Source organism: Salmo salar, chromosome 01 (assembly GCF_965601325.2).
Source record: "Salmo salar chromosome 01, fSalSal1, whole genome shotgun sequence".
In the NCBI taxonomy this organism is placed as follows: domain Eukaryota; kingdom Metazoa; phylum Chordata; class Actinopteri; order Salmoniformes; family Salmonidae; genus Salmo; species Salmo salar.
The window spans coordinates 31,466,659-31,485,073 of NC_138291.1; the positions used below are offsets into that span (position 1 = coordinate 31,466,659).

General features: G+C 44.1%; 1 long non-coding RNA gene across 2 annotated transcripts; it reads right to left on the reverse strand.

Moving 5' to 3' along the window:
• Positions 1-3,268: 3,268 nt before the first annotated feature.
• LOC106599864 (uncharacterized) lies at positions 3,269-14,230 on the reverse strand. 2 transcript variants are annotated; one of them, XR_014391915.1, is made up of 7 exons: positions 14,037-14,230; positions 6,397-9,380; positions 5,672-5,852; positions 4,335-4,671; positions 4,125-4,228; positions 3,916-4,022; positions 3,271-3,758 (listed from the first exon to the last, which is right to left on the reverse strand). It is a non-coding gene; the product is annotated as an uncharacterized LOC106599864 (long non-coding RNA). The 2 variants fall into 2 exon arrangements; XR_014391914.1 differs by having other exon boundaries at positions 3,269-3,758; positions 4,335-5,852.
• Between the last annotated feature and the right edge of the window lie 4,185 nt (positions 14,231-18,415).

Below are 18,415 nucleotides of genomic sequence, written 5' to 3' on the forward strand. Positions count from 1 at the left end.
TGCATTATTGGAGATGTTCTGATCCTTATCTGCATAGCTGAATCCAGAGGACCTAAGAGATGAACAACAGAGGACAATGTTAATATCAGTTTAGACGACATGACACAACACACCAGCTTCCACACGCCAGTCAGTCAGGTTCTAGAGCAGCAGTTTGGTATAGAGGGCATAATAACTGGAGCTCCCAGGGGGGGCAGTGGGGATCAGAAACTCCTGCTCTCCTACAGCATGTCTTTAATGTCTTTGTGTGGGGGGATTTGATACCCCTCAGGCGTTTAAATTAGACTAAATTACATCCGTTAGTCACATGAACCAGGAGTTTCTCTACACTGGGAGAGGGTTTCTAGATTCAGGTCAATTCTACTGATAACATATGAACCCACTTCGACCCTGTAACCCCAACAAATGTGCACGTACACTACATCATTCATTCTTAAAAACATATGGGAACATGTTCTGAAACCACAAGGTCAAAAAGGCAAGGCCCAACGTTATCATGTGCTATCAATAGCATTGTTAATACAGGGACATTTGTGTTGCATTGAGTGATGGGGTAGAAATGTACTCGGTGGACTAGGAGGTGGCGGTAGAGGCTGAAGTGGGTTAAGGAAATTCCACTTTCTACTGCAGATCTCAATCTAACGGAGCACTGCCGGACATAACAATGTGGTGTTTAAACAGACCGGGGCCGATGCCGGGGCAGGGTTGGTTCTCCTCCCGGGGCTGGTTCTGAATAAAAGAGTGGTCCAGAGGGCTGGAGGCTCTGATAAGCACCTGCCATGCTGCAGCACAGGAGGGACTGCCACAGAACCATTGTTCTGGGTAACACCCAACCACCTACCCTGCATGATGTCAGTGAAGCCTATATACTCCAGGGAGTCAGGGGTTTTACTGGAGGTGCTGAAACATTAATTGGAATCATCTAAAACAGATTATGAGTCACCCTGGGCGGTGGACCACTCTCCTAAAGGTCACTCTAAGACCTGGCTACAGTACCCACCTAGGATGCAGATATGAGAGGTGGGGAGGTTGGGGCTCAGGGGCAGAGGGGAGTTGCTACCAATGACCTATATAGGGGTCCAGCACCAGGGCCATTAACCCTACAGATACACATTACAGAGGCTATCTGTGGTACACCACACACAGACAGAGATGGGACAGCAACATGACTGGAAAGGGCACTAGTATGAGACAGGGAAGATTATCCCCCCTCCTCCATTGTCCTTCACACACACTCACACACACACTCACACCAATTTTAAACCCAATTTTGTTGCTTGAAAGAAAACAAGGAGAAAACTATTTTGTTCTTGTACTGCATATTTGCCTAAAGAATAGGTGAGTGAGTGTGTTTGTTTCATGCAGCATACTGCAGGTATGGGTCAAACAGCCAGGACACACACATGAGTGGCTTCTGACTGGCACTTCAAACCCCTCCTGCTCTCTCTACCGTGTGGCCTGCGAATAATGGGAACCCGATCGGAGAGGGGGGGGCGTGGCCGTCTTTTGTGAGCGCTCTTCAAAGCTCTGGCCCTCGTATTTGTCCAAAGGAGCTCTTTGTAATGGAATACTCCACTGTCATTTTGCCCCTTTTATTTTTAAGCAGGGCTATTATTGCTCTCATACCCCTCACATACCCCTAGGCTTTGTGTGTGTGGACAGGGTCATTCTGAAACCTCCTTTCCCCCTCCTCCACATGCTGTGGTATAGAATGATGTATCACACACAGACTCATGGCTAAATTCAGGTCTCACAGGAGGGACAGGTTCTGACCACTGCCTGGGCCCCCTTTACTTCAGATGAATTCTTAACTTCCACGACATGTTGTTAATCCAATGGAATGACCATGGTAGCTCTTGAGATGCCTGTGAGATGCAACAGGGAGGCACAGACGGATATTATGTTATGTTAAAAAAGTATTTTGCGATGTTGTTGCATTGAAGGCAGGTTAGACTATATTCTTGATCAAGAGGGTGAAAAAGCTGTGATGACTGCACCACAATGGATAAAGTCACGTGTGTGTGTGTGTGTGTGTGTGTGTGTGTGTGTGTGTGTGTGTGTGTGTGTGTGTGTGTGTGTGTGTGTGTGTGTGTGTGTGTGTGTACGTGCCTGTTTGCGTGTTTGTCCACGTGTGCGTGTGTGTCTTGAGTGAACACTTATTGACCCCAGTGCAGTCGTGCATATGGTCCCCCCACCCAATCCTGTTTCTCTGTTATATCTGACATGAGTAGATGAATTATAGATCAGACGCTTTAGCAGGCCTGTAACTCAATCTGTGGCACAGGAGGCAGGGCCAGAGGTACAGGCCAGAGGATCACGTGACCAGGGGGAGAATAGCCATTGAGACAGCAGGATCCCTGTATAAAAAGACTGTGTAAAATAAATAATACAAATACTGAGCTATATTGTATGCTAAACAAATTGGGAAATTATATTATTTTACACTAATTCAGTTTGATTTTGTTTAACAAGTAATTATTATTTTTCTCAAAAAGATAGGGGTCAAAATGATTGGCACCCCTGTTTTCAATACTCCAGCACCTTCCCCTTGCGAGGATAACGGCACTGAGCATTAGACCTTTCCTCATTACAACAAATGTAAATGCATGGAGTTTGGTTAACTGCATTGGCACTTGGATTGTATCCGGTGTTATGGTCAGATGACATGAAAATACAGCCCTTTGGCAAGGGCCGGTTCCAGGCATAAGCGACATATGCGGTCGCTTAGGGCCCCCGGCCGGTAGGGCTCCACACCCCTCAAAAATAAAAATGGCAATGTTTTTGGGGGGGAACTTAGTCAGGGTCTGAACCTACTGTGGAGAGTTAGAATAGTAGAATATACAAAGTGCAATTTCGACATTTGGATGGGCATCAGCAGTTTTTCAGTTGTTGTCAGTCACTGACAGTCACTCAATTAGCCCATGTCAACTACACATTTTTAGATTGGTAAATTAGCCTAGCCAGCTAACGTTGCTATGTTTCAGAAATGCCAAATAAAACGTAAGCACATTAAGGTTGCTCACAGATCATGAAGTCAGCAAATTTCCACTCCATTCATATGCAAATCCGTTTCATTCATACACTGGCTTGTCTGGCTGTCATGTTTTTATTTTAACCTGCTCTTCCCTTATTTACACTGATATAATATCATTTCAGTTGTCCTCTATTATGATAAAAAAAAAAAATCTCGCGTAGCTCGTTAGTACAGCCTTGTGGTTGAATATATATGTATCTATTGCAGGTCCTAGGAAACAACAATGAATAATGTGGCACAAATAAATACCATCAAAGGATACCTTACAACTTACAATAATGAACAGCTTGTGAAACAGCTGTGAAAACCAACCTGGCAATATTTAAGATTTTAATACATAAACTTTGATCTTTTTTGCTACAGTTGTGTCATTAATTTATTTTCACAGATTTTTTTGTACACTCACATGGCAATCATAGACTAAAATACTGAGTTCTGGTGTGTGGAATATTGAGGACGTGGTTGCTGTGTGGATGGGAGGTTCTGCCTGTCACTTGTTCTCAACAGGCAGCCAGTCTCGGAAAGGGTGACTTGAAGAGGGAGACTGCAAAGTCCAGGCACTGCTGTGTTTGCAGTGCCTGGACTGAAGAAAACTTTCTTAGCAGATAATGACAACTTGACAATAACAGTAGCTATAGCTGATGTAATGAAAAGTTGGAGGGTGGTTGGTAATGGAGGACATCAGGTGGATCCACGTCTGGGTGTCGGGCAGAACCTCTAGCTCCTGGAGAACAGGAGCAGAGTTAAAGGGAACAGGGTAGGAGACAGAGACTTAAACCAGCAAACACACAGGTTACAGTTTACGGTTTGAACATTTGATGGATTTGTGCGGTGTTATAAATGGTATGTACTTTTCAACACTTTTGGAAGGTATAGCCTACCTCAAGCTGGTCCCCCTCCGACTCAGAACACAGAGAATCAGACTGATCTGAACTCACTGGTTCTGGTGGATGGGATACCTCCTGGGGGGTTCGGACAGTCGATGGTCCTAAAGTCATTTGAAGAGATAAATTGAAGAGGTACATTTTTATAACCTCAGCATAACTATCATTTCTTGCTTTCTCAAATGTCAACCAAAGCTTTAACATACTTTGTCTATTGGGCTTCACTGAAGTGTAGGGCGTCAGGGCTTTCAGTGGTTGACTGTCCAACTGCTCCAACTGTAGAAGATTGTTGGCTTCCACCGAGGTAACCCTAGGAAGACAAAGATCAAAATATCAGTGTTAGGGAAACTAAAACTAGCTTCAGTTTATTTTCTGTGCAAATGAAAATAGTTATTATCTGAGATTTTTTATATTACCTTAACAGATGGTGACCCCAGCTAGGAGTGAAAGAGCAGCGAGGTTTCCCAGGTCTCGGCTTCCTTTCGTTCTTCTTCCAAACCAAGTAATTTCCCCAGATGTAGTAGCACTTGGTCCCCTAGCTCTCCTTCTGTTTTTCCTTCGCCTTGATGATGTTCAGTCTCACCTTAATTGATATCAGGAATTAATGCAATTATATTTCATATTCCAATACTTTTCTTACATATCTCTTGGAGAGACAGAAAATAAATTAATAGCGGACAATCATTTTTTCCTCCACATCCTCCACATCCTTCTTAGTCGGTGCCTGAAGGTGGTCCACGAAGGCGATCTGACCTGGTTCGACAACTTAAAATGTTACCCCTTTTTTTCTCCCCAATTTCATGGTATCCAATGGGTAGTTACAGTATTGTCTCATTGCTGCAACTCCCATACAGTCGGGAGAGGCGAAGGCCGAGAGCCGTGCGTCCTCCAAAACACAACCCAGCCAAGCCGCACTGCTTCTTGACACAGTGCCCACTTAACCCACACGCCAACGACACCAATGTGTCGGAGGAAACACTGTACACCTGGCTACCGTGTCAGTGTGCACTGAGACCGGCCAGCCACAGGAGTCACTAGTACGCGATGGGACAAGGACATCCCTGCGGGGGGGGGGGGGGGGGGTTATCTAGTTTATTTAGTTCTATGTTGTTTGGTTCTAGTTTCTTTTTTCTATGTTTTTTTTTGTATGATCCCCAATTAGAGGCCATCGTTGTCTCTAATTGGGGATCGTATTTAAGTAGTTGTTTTTCCCACCTGTGTTTGTGGGAGATTATTTTGAGTTAGTGCATGTTGCACCTCTTTCGTCACGGTTTGTGTTTTGTTTGTAGTTTATTGTTTGTTTTGCAAAGTTTCACATTAAAATAAAAGATGTGGAACGATACCCACGCTGCGCTTTGGTCTCCTTCCTACGACGGACGTGACAGCACCTGTACATAGCCCATCTATAATTTAGCCCAAACAACTACCTCTTCCCCCTACTGTATTTATTTATTTATTTTGCTCCTTTGCACCCCATTATTTCTATTTCTACTTTGCACTTTATTCCACTACAAATTCCAGTGTTTTACTTGCTATGTTGTATTTACTTTGCCACCATGGCCTTTTTTGCCTTTACCTCCCTTATCTCACCTCATTTGCTCACATTGTATATAGACTTATTTTTCTACTGTATTATTGACTTTATGTTTGTTTTCTCCATGTGTAAGTCTGTGTTGTTGTATGTGTCGAACTGCTTTGCTTTATCTTGGCCAGGTCGCAATTGTAAATGAGAACTTGTTCTCAACTTGCCTACCTGGTTAAATAAAGGTGAAATAAATAAAAATGAAGAATCGTAGGTTGATTTTGGCAATCATGTGCTTCACTCCGAAATGGCCAGCATGCATCTCGGTCAGCACAGCCTCCTTCTCCTCCTTAGTAAACATCACCCTCCTGTGTGGCTGGCCATCCTTCCCCCGTAAGGTAGATATGATTGCCTAACAAGTTGGAAGAGAAGAGTTGTTGAAATACTCAAGTCTAAGTACATTTGCACTGCTGTCTTTCTCTCTGTTTCTCTCTCTCTGTCTGCCTTCCACTCTCTTCCCACCTCTCCCCTCTCGCTCTCTCTCTCTGTGTGTCTAGTGAAGACACCTAGTTAATTAAGAGCATTTGGAATTACCACAATTGCTTACACCTATCCATTTGATTGATCAGGTTTAACTTATAGCTAGACACCTCAATATGAGAGACATATAACTATATCAGTGGAGGCTGCTGAGGGGAGGACGGCTAATAATAATGGCTGAAATTGAGTCAATGGAATGATATCAACCACATGGAAACATGTTTGTTTCCATTCCATTAACTCCATTCCAGACATTATTATGAGCCATTGTCCCCTCAGCAGCCTACAATGAACTATATGTATAGCTAGCAACATGCAGATGACCAACTAGCTAGATGGAAAATGGTTGTTGAAAAATGTTTGTACATAGCTAAATCTGTCCAGTTATCTAATAGAAGTTAACTGCTTAATGTTACCCTGAATTGTAAAATTTTCTGAATGTTACGCCTCTTGTCGAGATCAGTGATGCCTTCATAGTACTTCACCTGGTTGGAAATATAAAAGACAATCTCCTCGAGGGATTACATTTACATTTTAGTAGACGCTCGTATCCAGAGCGACTTACAGTAGTGAATGCATACATTTCATTTTCATGCATTTTGTTTTGTACTGGCCCCCCATGGGAATCAAACCCACAACCCTGGCGTTGCACACACCATGCTGGCATTACAAACACCATGCTCTACCAACTGAGCCACAGAGGGATGCCATTGAAGTGCAAGCTACATACAAACAGAAAGCTACAATAACAGCTAACATTAGCTAAATAAAACTGTCTGGCTAGCTAAGTAAGTAAATGACAGGCTCCCAAAAGACTGGCCATGCACACCAGTGGTGGGTTTGGCATCAAAAGAAAGATGCATATGCAAAAAGGTACAACATACCTACTGTAAAATATGGCTATCTTGCTTTCACTGGTCCTGGGGCCCAAATTGTTAAGGTCAATCACACATTTTGAGAGATTTAAAATAGATTTTTTAAATAATTGATCTACACAAAATACTCCATAATTTCTAAGTGAAAAGAAAATTCTACACATTTCTACAAGTTAATAAAAATGAAATAACAAAAATATAGTCATTGCAGAAGTACTCACCCCCTTTGTTAAGGCAAGCTTAAATTAGTTCAGGAGTAAAATGTCAAAAAATAAGTTAGATGGACTGAAATAATAGAGGTTGACATGATTTTTAAATGACTACCCCTTCCTCTGTCCCCCATACATACAACATCTGTAAGGTCCCTCAGTCAACTATTGCATTTAAAGAACAGATTCAACTAAAGAGATCAGGGAGCTTTTCGAAAGCCTCGTAAAGAAGGGCAGTGATTGTTAAATGAGTAAGAATAACAAATCAGACATTGGGTATCACTTAAAGCATGGTCAAGTTAATAATTACGCTATGGATGATGTATTAAACCACCCAGACACATCAAAGATACAGACATCACTATGAGGCCATTGATGATTTTAAAACAGCTACGGAGTTCAACGGCTGTGATGGGAAAAAACGGAGGATTAATCAACAACATTGTTGTGACTCCACAATAATGACCTAAATGACAGAGAGAGAAAAATAATAAAAATACACCAAAACATGCAACAAGGCACTAAAGTAATACTGCAAATAAACACAGCAAAGGAACACACCTTTTGGCCTAAATGCAAAGCCTTATGTTTGGGGCAAATCCAACACAACGCATCACTGAGTAAACTGCCTTCTTATTGTCCAGCATGGGGGTGGCTGCATCATGGTATGGGTATGCTTGATATCGTCAAAGACTGGGGAGTTTTTCAGGATAAAAAGAAACGGGATAGACGGCTTCAGTCTGCTTTACACCAGACACTTGGAGAGTAATTCACCTTCCAGCAGGACAATAACCTACAACACAATGCCAAATCTACACTGGAGTTGCTTACCATGAAGACAGGGAATGTTCCTGAGTGGCCTAGTTACAATTATGACTTAAATCTGTTTGAATCTACTTTGTAACACAATACAATGTAAAGAAATCCAAGGGGCGTGAATATTTATGATACCCACTATATTTGTCCCAGGTCTGATATTTGTATTTCGCTGCTAAATGATGAATCATCATATCACCTCTGAGAGACAGGAAGAGCAGCAGGCTGCGAAGAGTAATGAATCATGTGAAATGATGTGTCAAACTACCGCTGATGAGGTAACATTTATTATCACTTTCCCCTCCTCAGAGACTGTGTGGTGGAGGGATTCATGAGGAAAGCTATCAATGACTTAAACAACAGATCTGTATAGGATCAGCTAATCAACGGTGTATCTGATTTACACAGGCCATAGAATCATATATATGCATTCATACACACGTAAGAAACGCACACAGAGAAACACACACCATTTGTCTCCTGAGAGGATCGAGTTACCCTGGCTCTGTGACCAGTAGCTTATTAAACATTAAGTTGAACAGGTTTCCTACAGGAGTACAGACCTACCTCCACTTACTACTCTCTCCTCTACTACCCTCCTCCCTTTCTCTTCTCTTCTCTCCTCTCGCCTCTTTTTCTCTTCTCTTCTAGCGTCTCCTTTACTTTCCATGTAGCTGTGCTGGCAGTATATTAAAAACGAAAACTAATAAAGTTAAAGCCTATCATCTGGTCGCTCCAGCACTCCATTTGATCACCATCGCAGACAGGAAGTAAAATCCAGTACTATACAGTATTTACACAAGGAAGTTCTGGAATAGATGGCTGCTGGGAACACAGCCCTGTTGTGTTGTGACACTGAAGCTCAGGTGTGTATGGTGCCTAACCGGGGTCTGTGATGACATTGATGCAGAGTGCCTGGTGTTCTGTTTTATGGATTGAATGAACAGTGAAGAGTAGATTTAAAAAATATATATACTTAAACCACAGCACCACCTGATGGAGAGAGAGCGAGAGAGAGGAAATAATAAAAGATGACAAGGGAAAATGGATATCATTGTGACAATAAGTAGAAGTTTGCTCCTAGATGAAGTTTGCATACAGTTTTAAAAGTGTTAAATACATGCTTTGGCTCAGTAAACCATTATCAGTGAAATCACAGAGAACATATAAAAATCAACACAACTATAGAATAAACTCTCATCCATAAAGTAAACCCTCATGTACTCCCCCCCCCCCATAGAATCTAAAAGCACCACTCTCATGTCCTATAATCTCATTAATTGACAGCTCTAATTACGGAAGACCCCTCATTTGCTTTGAGGCTGCTGCATGTGACTCTGATCTCCTCTGAATGTATGTGCTCTCTTTATCTCATTCCTGGAACTCCTGTCTTCTTCTCCTCTCAGGTCTGTGAAGGTCACGTCAATTCCCCTGTGTCCTGTCCAGTCACAGAGCCTCTCCTTCATGCTAACACCCCCAGTCAGGAGGCCCATTAGCAGCCTGCAGACAGGAAGACAGGAGTCCAGCAGACACTTTACTGATCAGATTAGGGCTGAAATTGCATTAGTCTGAATAGGAGAGACTGTTGAGAGTGTTGACTGACCACCGTACTTCCCTTACTACTGAGATCATAGGGCCAGGATCAGTGAAGGCACACTCAACATCTTCATCTGAAGAGGGGAGATATTAACTGAATATCTTCAATAAAGAAGGGAAAAATCTGCCTTTTTTTCCCTAAATTCAGTACCAATTCTGACCACTGAGAGGGGCAAGATGACTTATTTTCAGTCAGTATAATACAAATAACTCCACTTTTGTCCTAATTCCTCACAGTATGATGAAGCCTAGATTCGATTCTAGATCAGATGGGCCCTGTTGCTTTTTCCTTGTTGTTCTGGGCAGCATTGTACACGGAGAGACACTGGAGCTGGAGCTGGAGCGGGGATAGGATACGGATGTGTGTCGTGTGCCCATCATCTTTTCCTCTTCATAGTGACCTCAGTAAACCCAATACGGCTGGGAGGAGGGCGTACCATACTGGCTTGGCAATGGGTTACCCTATTTGGCACTGTGACTTCCTGCTGGGAAGAAGTGTAAAGCTACAGTAGCTGCTATAATATTTTCAGTGTCATGCATTCAAAATGAGATTTCACAAGAAAAAAATGTAGCCTCTGGCTGAGAAAGCGCTTTCCTACACGCACACATAAGCCCATTTACTTTAACTGTTCAGTATGGCAGGCAGTGAAATACAAAGCCATTACATTAGAGGTATGACTGTAGAGTAGTGGTGTAAAGTATTTAAGAGGAAATACTTTAAAATACTTAAGTGTTTTTGGGGCTATCTGTACATTACACTTCATATGTTTGACAACTTTTACTTTCGCTCCACTACATTCCCAAAGACAATATGTACTTTTTCCTCCCATAAATTTTCACTGACATCCAAAGGTACTCCTTACATTTTGAATGCTCAGGCGGGACAGCCTGACCATTCAAAATATACTGTGTTGTCATCCCTACTGCCTCTGATCTGGAGGACTCACTAAACACAAATACTGTGTTTGGAAATGATGTCTGCGTGTTGTAGTTGTCCGTAAATAAATAAAAAGAAAATCATACTGTTTGTTTTCCTCAATATAAGAAATTTGATGTATAGTATTTAGTATTTTCCCACACTGTACTTAAGTATACTTAAAACCAGACACTTTTAGACTTTTAGTATTTTATTTTACTCAAGTATGACAATTTGAGTACTTTTTCCACCTCTGCTGTAGAGGAGGTTCAAAGACACTCGGGGAGGGCTGCAGCCAAACAGTCACACAGAAGTCATCTGTACGCCCTGTAAAGAGCACCAGCTCTCTGAACAGAGGATCGAATATACTATATACCCCCTGTCCTCTGCTATCATCAGGCTGATTCCTCATGGTGATTTTCAGGCAGAGCTCTATGAGGGCATGGGTAATACAATAACACACTGCCTTTGAACTACAGTCAGTAAAGCGTTTCAAATAGACGAGGACGTCTGCTTGGAATCTGCTAGCAGCATCTGCATAGAAAGATCTAGAGGTTGAGAGATGGGGGAGGGCAGCAGCAGATAATCATGCAGTGACAACGTGCTTCTACATCTGCTTGGCTTGTTGTTTGGTGTTTTAGGCTGGGTTTCTGTATAAGCACTTTTACATCTGCTGATGTAAAATGGGCTTTATATATAAATGTGATTTGATTTTGATTTGACTGTTTCTGGAACACACTGGAGAGAAACATCTGCATAAACAGCATGAATATGAATTTTAATGACATTGATGCCACACTCAGAAGAAAGGGAAGGAAAAATAAAATCTATTGAAGAATGAATATGGAATGAAAACAGAGATAAAAGAAGTCCCAGGGGGCATCTGCTGTCCATTGAGGGAAACGCGGCACTGTCAATCTACCCAGCAGGCACTTTGAGGGAGACAATGCTTGGAGCTCTGTTTTCTAAACTATGTGTAAACTCTACAAGTCCCCTCATTCCCCCAGCGTAGCCTGTACCATATTGCTGGAGGTGGAAGTTAAGCAAGTATAAGCTGGAGGTGGAGGTTAAGCAAGTACTGCTCAGAAAATTATACAAACAAACATAAATATTGCAACCTTACTGGTTTGCTGTTCTTCTGCTCAGGTTACAGTTTTAGAGAATACAGTAGAGTTTACCACCACCCCCATGTTAAATCCTGTATATTCAAACAGAACTGGCCCATAGTGTATATACAGTGGCAGGGTCACAGACTCCCAGCACAGACCTTTAACACTATCTGAAGAAAAAGGGGATAACTCATTAACCCTTCATGACCCTCCTCTCTCTCTGAGAGCCCCCCAGGACCTAGTCAACCATCTCTTAACGAGCAAAGATCGCATGAACCACGTTTCATTATGCATGAGCTCTTAACCCTTACCGGAGCTGAGAGGATGAAAATGCTTCCCCAGTAGGAAGGAACTTTTTCAGCGTGCTGTGTTTTGGTTGTAGTCCTAATGAATTCAGGAATTAATTTAATGGGGGGAGGGTTAGATGGTAACGGGTCAGGTAAAGTCTAGTAGTGAAGGTAGCTTTTACATTACAACCCTTTCAATCACTTTTCAGAGCTAAAGGGAAAGAAAAAAGAGAGAGACAGAGAGAAAGAAATAGTGAAACTATGTCCAGCAGGTGTCACTACTTGACCACTAGTCTAACCTTTTGGCCCCTAACAACAGCTCATAGGTCTAGTCCTGCCCTGCTCACACCCACAGCACTACCACCACCTCATATGATGTCACATCAATAACAACATGGGATATAGCAATAACAACACATTTTCAGGTTTCGATATATACATGTAGAACATGTATTGGTTGCACAACATATGTTTATCAGATGTTAATTGTTAACTGCAACGTATCATTGTTGTACAATAAATCTCTCTACGTGAAGATCAACAAATCAATCAATACAATTCTTTTATAAAGTCCATTTTACATCAGCAGTTGTCACAAAGATTACACTTCATCTCTGGGATGTCATCTACCCATATGTCCCACTTCTCTTCTCCATCCCTCCCTCCCTTCCTTCCAGCCCTCCATCCCTACCCTCCACCAACGCCTCTTCTTATTTGCAGCCATTTTATCTCATTTACACACTCAGCCCACATGCAATCAGCCACAACACAGCATCAGCATAGGCATGAATTAAACATGAGAAACTCAATCTGTGAGCATGTACATGGGCGTGTTCGAGCGGATCGCTTTTGTCAAGTTTTTCAAGGTGTGTTGCATTATGGGGTTAAAAATTGTCCGACTTGCGCCTACATGTCGACTGCGTTACCTTTACATGTGATCAAAGGTCATGAATTTTTGACTGCAAGTTTCTCTGGCTCTTTACCAGCTTCATCCTGCAGCCATCGCCTGCATTGTGGAAGGCTCTATTGTCAACCAATCATTAGAGTGTTTTTGTTCGACCCACGGCCACTCCACGCGAATGTGACCAAAGGCATGACTGAAACAGGAACCAATTTCTTGTAGGCTATGCAGTGGATAGCCTATATACAAATGAATATGATATTTGAGGCTCTCTCGCAGTAATTGATTTTACAATGAACACACATATGATTTCAGTTTGTGAGTGTCTGAGATGGGGGGTTGGCGACATGTTCATTTCAACATTATACAGAACATTTTTTTTTTTAAACAATGGCAAGACTGCAATGTTGATTTGAGTCTTGCTGTTGGAAAACCACATTAGTGTCCGACTTTTGGCTGTTGCAGATGCACCTGCCCTGACTTCATATATTAAGGTATAATAAGAACTAGAGACTGCGTCCAAGATGTTCAACTGTTGTTTTCAAGGTAATCTACTCACGTCCACATACACCGATTCATGGACTCACGTGGACTCTGGGTTGCATCCGGTTTATATGGACCAACATCACATGCACACTAGCACTCAGGAAGCAGCAACAACGTCATCAAGTCATCCAAAAACATGTCCGACATTGGATGAATAAAACATTTTCATATCTTTGGAAATGGTCTTTCTGGGCCGGGAGTCAGTTAAACTGCAGTACTGAAGCAAACTGTAGGAGCAGTAGAAACCGTGCTTCTAGACCGGAACCCTGACCCCTCGACATTTGTCTACAGTCAGTTGCTTTCGCCTTACCACTTAAACTCATTCCATGGCTGCAGTCCAAACACTTAAAAGACACACCCTATCCCCTCAGTGTAGTGGAGGTGTGCTTTCCCAGAAGTGGACACTTCTGATGACGTATCATGACGTCTGACGAGTATACACTTGCAGGGCGAGGGGCGAGGGAGGAAGGAATGATTTTTAATGGACCACCCTTGGCCGGAAATTTGTCACTCGTTGATTGTGATTGTGTTTTCAGCCACCGGTGGCTTGTGGGTGCTTTATATGCGCTACATTCAATTATGAGAGGATGTCTACTTATATTAAATACATAATTATTAATATACGCCTACTGTATGATAGCTAGCAAATTAATTAGCAAACTAACATTACCCTGCCTAGCTGGAACTTCTGAAGAAGGAAAATGTTTTATTTCTACAATTTCCAAAAGATAATCAAACAAAAACATTTACTTTTTAGGTAGTAGCAACATTTCTGACTTATTTGCATTTGTTTTTACTTACACTTGTATGTTGACTTCTCCATTGATGTTGTTTTTAAGTTTTCTGAGACTTTTCTTAGCAGATGTACAATTGTCGCAAATTGAATTATGGGGAGTTTCAGGCCCCGGAGTGAAGGTAATTGTACACTCGCAAAGCCGACTAAAAACGAGGTCTGAGGGGCTTACGTTGCAAACTTCCCTTGCTTGGCTAATCATTTGGACCGCCCTCCAAGATGGCGATGGGGATTCCCCCAAGGGCATAAGGTGAGGGTAAGTGGACGAGGGTGTGTCTTTTAAGTGTTTGGACCGCAGCCCATGCCTCCATGTGAGAGAGGACTAAGGACCCCTGGCTGTTGAGCTGCCCTATGAAATGCCAGATGAAATATTCATCCTCTGTATTTATAATGGAGAAGATGCTGCTGCTGCTTCGCCACCTCAGGCTAACTGTATAACCAAGGTACAGACTAAATGATTTGAAACTCCAATTAAATCATCACCACAAAGCATTCTGCTGGAATGCACTTGATCAAGTTATTATGCCCGAGTTGTACAGGTATACATCATAAATGAAATGTACAGTATGTTAAATGGTTACGTACGTTAGAAGTCTCTGGTCTGAAATCTACAGGCTGGTAATTTACATTGACTGTGGTGATGAAGAGTTCAAATGGAATAACTACAGCTGTATCACATTATGTTTAGTGAAAACATTTAACACATTGGTACACACAGTGTAGTGGAGGTGTGCTGTCCCATGATTAGACCACCCCCCTTTCTGCATGTTCCTCAATGTAGGACCCTGACCCCTGCTTCTAATCCTCTCAAGCTCTACTCAGCTGAACCCCAGCTCCGCACACACCCGTCTGGGTCACTGCTAGGAGCCAGGTCACCCCAAATTGAATTTGCTCCGTATCACCGACACATTCATCACCCTTATTCAAGACACATATATACTGGACACTGACATTGCATCAATTCATCCAGAAAATACTTTCTAAGCTGTCATTTTCTATTGCCTGATAGCTTAGAGATAAAGAGATGTATTTGTATTTGTCCTATTTTAACACAGGTTCCTTTGCCTTCCAGGCAGACAGAGACAACTAGTAGCGGCAGTCATGGATTCAACATGGCATTTCTGTGGCCTGGGGGGCTCTTGTCTTACTAGCTCTGTTAGAATAACATACCATCTAATACAGACAGGTGTAGGAGATAAATACACTCAGAAAAACATAACATAACAACTGTAACATTCCCCTTTGAGAGCGTCACGTGGTATGCTAATAATGACACACACACATGCATCCCACACACACACACACACACACACACACACACACACACACACACACACACACACACACTGCATTAGGAGATGCCTAGATAACATACATTATAACCTATTGCAGTGTCACCAGCAGCATTGTAGAAACTAAATACATTACAAGGAACGTCTTGATTAGTGTTATGTTAGCTAGCTAGCTACACAGTTGCTTTGTATCATGACAAGGTGTAGTACTGAAACTATCAAGGTTACCTAGCCAGCTACACGTTCAAAGTCAACAACGCAGCCACTGCTAGCTAGCCTACTCCACCAGCCAGCAGTACTGTATCATTTTCGTCATTTTAGTCAATAAGATTTTTGCAACGTAAGCTTAACTTTCTGAACATTCGAGACGTGTAGTCCACTTGTCATTCCAATCTCCTTTGCATTAGCGTAGCCTCTTCTGTAGCTTGTCTACTATGTGTCTGTCTATCCCTGTTCTCTCCCCTCTGCACAGGCCATACAAACGCTCCACACCGCGTGGCCGCTGCCACTCTAACCTGGTGGTCCCAGCGCGCACGACCCACGTGGAGTTACAGGTCTCCGGCAGCCTCTGGAACTGCCGGTCTGCGGCCAACAAGGCTGAGTTCATCCCTCCAGTCCCTAGACTTCCTGGCGCTGACGGAAACATGGATTACCACAGATAACACTGCTACTCCTACTGCTCTCTCCTCGTCTGACTACGTGTTCTCGCATACCCCTAGAGCATCGAGCCAGCGGGGTGGTGGCACTGGAATCCTCATCTCTCCCAAGTGGACATTCTCTCTTTCTCCCCTGACCCATCTGTCTATCTCCTCATTTGAATTCCATGCTGTCACAGCTACCAGCCCTTTCAAGCTTAACATCCTTATCATTTATCGCCCTCCAGGTTCCCTTGGAGAGTTCATCAATGAGCTTGACGCCTTGATAAGTTCCTTTCCTGAGGATGGCTCACCTCTCACAGTTCTGGGTGACTTTAACCTCCCCACGTCTACCTTTGACTCATTCCTCTCTGCCTCCTTCTTTCCACTCCTCTCCTCTTTTGACCTCACCCTCTCACCTTCCCCCCCTACTCACAAGGCAGGCAATACGCTTGACCTCATCTTTACTAGATGCTGTTCTTCCACTAATCTCATTGCAACTCCCCTCCAAGTATCCGACCACTACCTTGTATCCTTTTCCCTCTCGCTCTCATCCAACACTTCTCACTCTGCCCCTACTCGGATGGTATTGCGCCGTCCCAACCTTCGCTCTCTCTCTCACTACTCTCTCCTCTTCCATCCTATCATCTCTTCCCTCTGCTCAAACCTTCTCCAACCTATCTCCTGATTCTGCCTCCTCAACCCTCCTCTCCTCCCTCTCTGCATCCTCTGATTTCCTCTGTCCCCTATCCTCCAGGCCGGCTCGGTCCTCCCCTCCTGCTCCGTGGCTCGACGACTCACTGCGAGCTCACAGAACAGGGCTCCGGGCAGCCGAGCGGAAATGGAGGAAAACTCGCCTCCCTGCGGACCTGGCATCCTTTCACTCCCTCCTCTCTACATTTTCCTCTTCTGTCTCTGCTGCTAAAGCCACTTTCTACCACTCTAAACTCCAAGCATCTGCCTCTAACCCTAGGAAGCTCTTTGCTACCTTCTCCTCCCTCCTGAATCCTCCTCCCCCTCCCCCCCTCCTCCCTCTCTGCGGATGACTTCGTCAACCATTTTGAAAAGAAGGTTGACGACATCCGATCCTCGTTTGCTAAGTCAAACGACACCGCTGGTCCTGCTCACACTGCCCTACCCTGTGCTTTGACCTCTTTCTCCCCTCTCTCTCCAGATGAAATCTCGCGTCTTGTGACGGCCGGCCGCCCAACAACCTGCCCGCTTGACCCTATCCCCTCCTCTCTTCTCCAGACCATTTCCGGAGACCTTCTCCCCTACCTCACCTCGCTCATCAACTCATCCTTGACCGCTGGCTACGTCCCTTCCGTCTTCAAGAGAGCGAGAGTTGCACCCCTTCTGAAAAAACCTACACTCGATCCCTCCGATGTCAACAACTACAGACCAGTATCCCTTCTTTCCTTTCTCTCCAAAACTCTTGAACGTGCCGTCCTTGGCCAGCTCTCTTGCTATCTCTCTCAGAATGACCTTCTTGATCCTAATCAGTCAGGTTTCAAGACTGGGCATTCAACTGAGACTGCTCTTCTCTGTGTCACGGAGGCTCTCCGCACTGCTAAAGCTAACTCTCTCTCCTCTGCTCTCATCCTTCTAGACCTATCTGCTGCCTTTGATACCGTGAACCATCAGATCCTCCTCTCCACCCTCTCCGAGCTGGGCATCTCCGGCGCGGCCCACGCTTGGATTGCGTCCTACCTGACAGGTCGCTCCTACCAGGTGGCGTGGCGAGAATCTGTCTCCGCACCACGTGCTCTCACCACTGGTGTCCGCCAGGGCTCTGTTCTAGGTCCACTCCTATTCTCGCTATACACCAAGTCACTTGGCTCTGTCATATCCTCACATGGTCTCTCATATCATTGCTATGCAGATGACACACAATTAATCTTCTCCTTTCCCCCTTCTGACAACCAGGTGGCGAATCGCATCTCTGCATGTCTGGCAGACATATCAGTGTGGATGACGGATCACCACCTCAAGCTGAACCTCGGCAAGACGGAGCTGCTCTTCCTCCCGGGGAAGGACTGCCCGTTCCATGATCTCGCCATCACGGTTGACAACTCCCTTGTGTCCTCCTCCCAGAGTGCTAAGAGCCTCGGCGTGACCCTGGACAACACCCTGTCGTTCTCCACTAACATCAAGGCGGTGACCCGATCCTGTAGGTTCATGCTCTACAACATTCGCAGAGTACGACCCTGCCTCACACAGGAAGCGGCGCAGGTCCTAATCCAGGCACTTGTCATCTCCCGTCTGGATTACTGCAACTCGTTGTTGGCTGAGCTCCCTGCCTGTGCCATTAAACCCCTACAACTCATCCAGAACGCCGCAGCCCGTCTGGTGTTCAACCTTCCCAAGTTCTCTCACGTCACCCCGCTCCTCCGCTCTCTCCACTGGCTTCCAGTCGAAGCTCGCATCCGCTACAAGACCATGGTGCTTGCCTACGGAGCT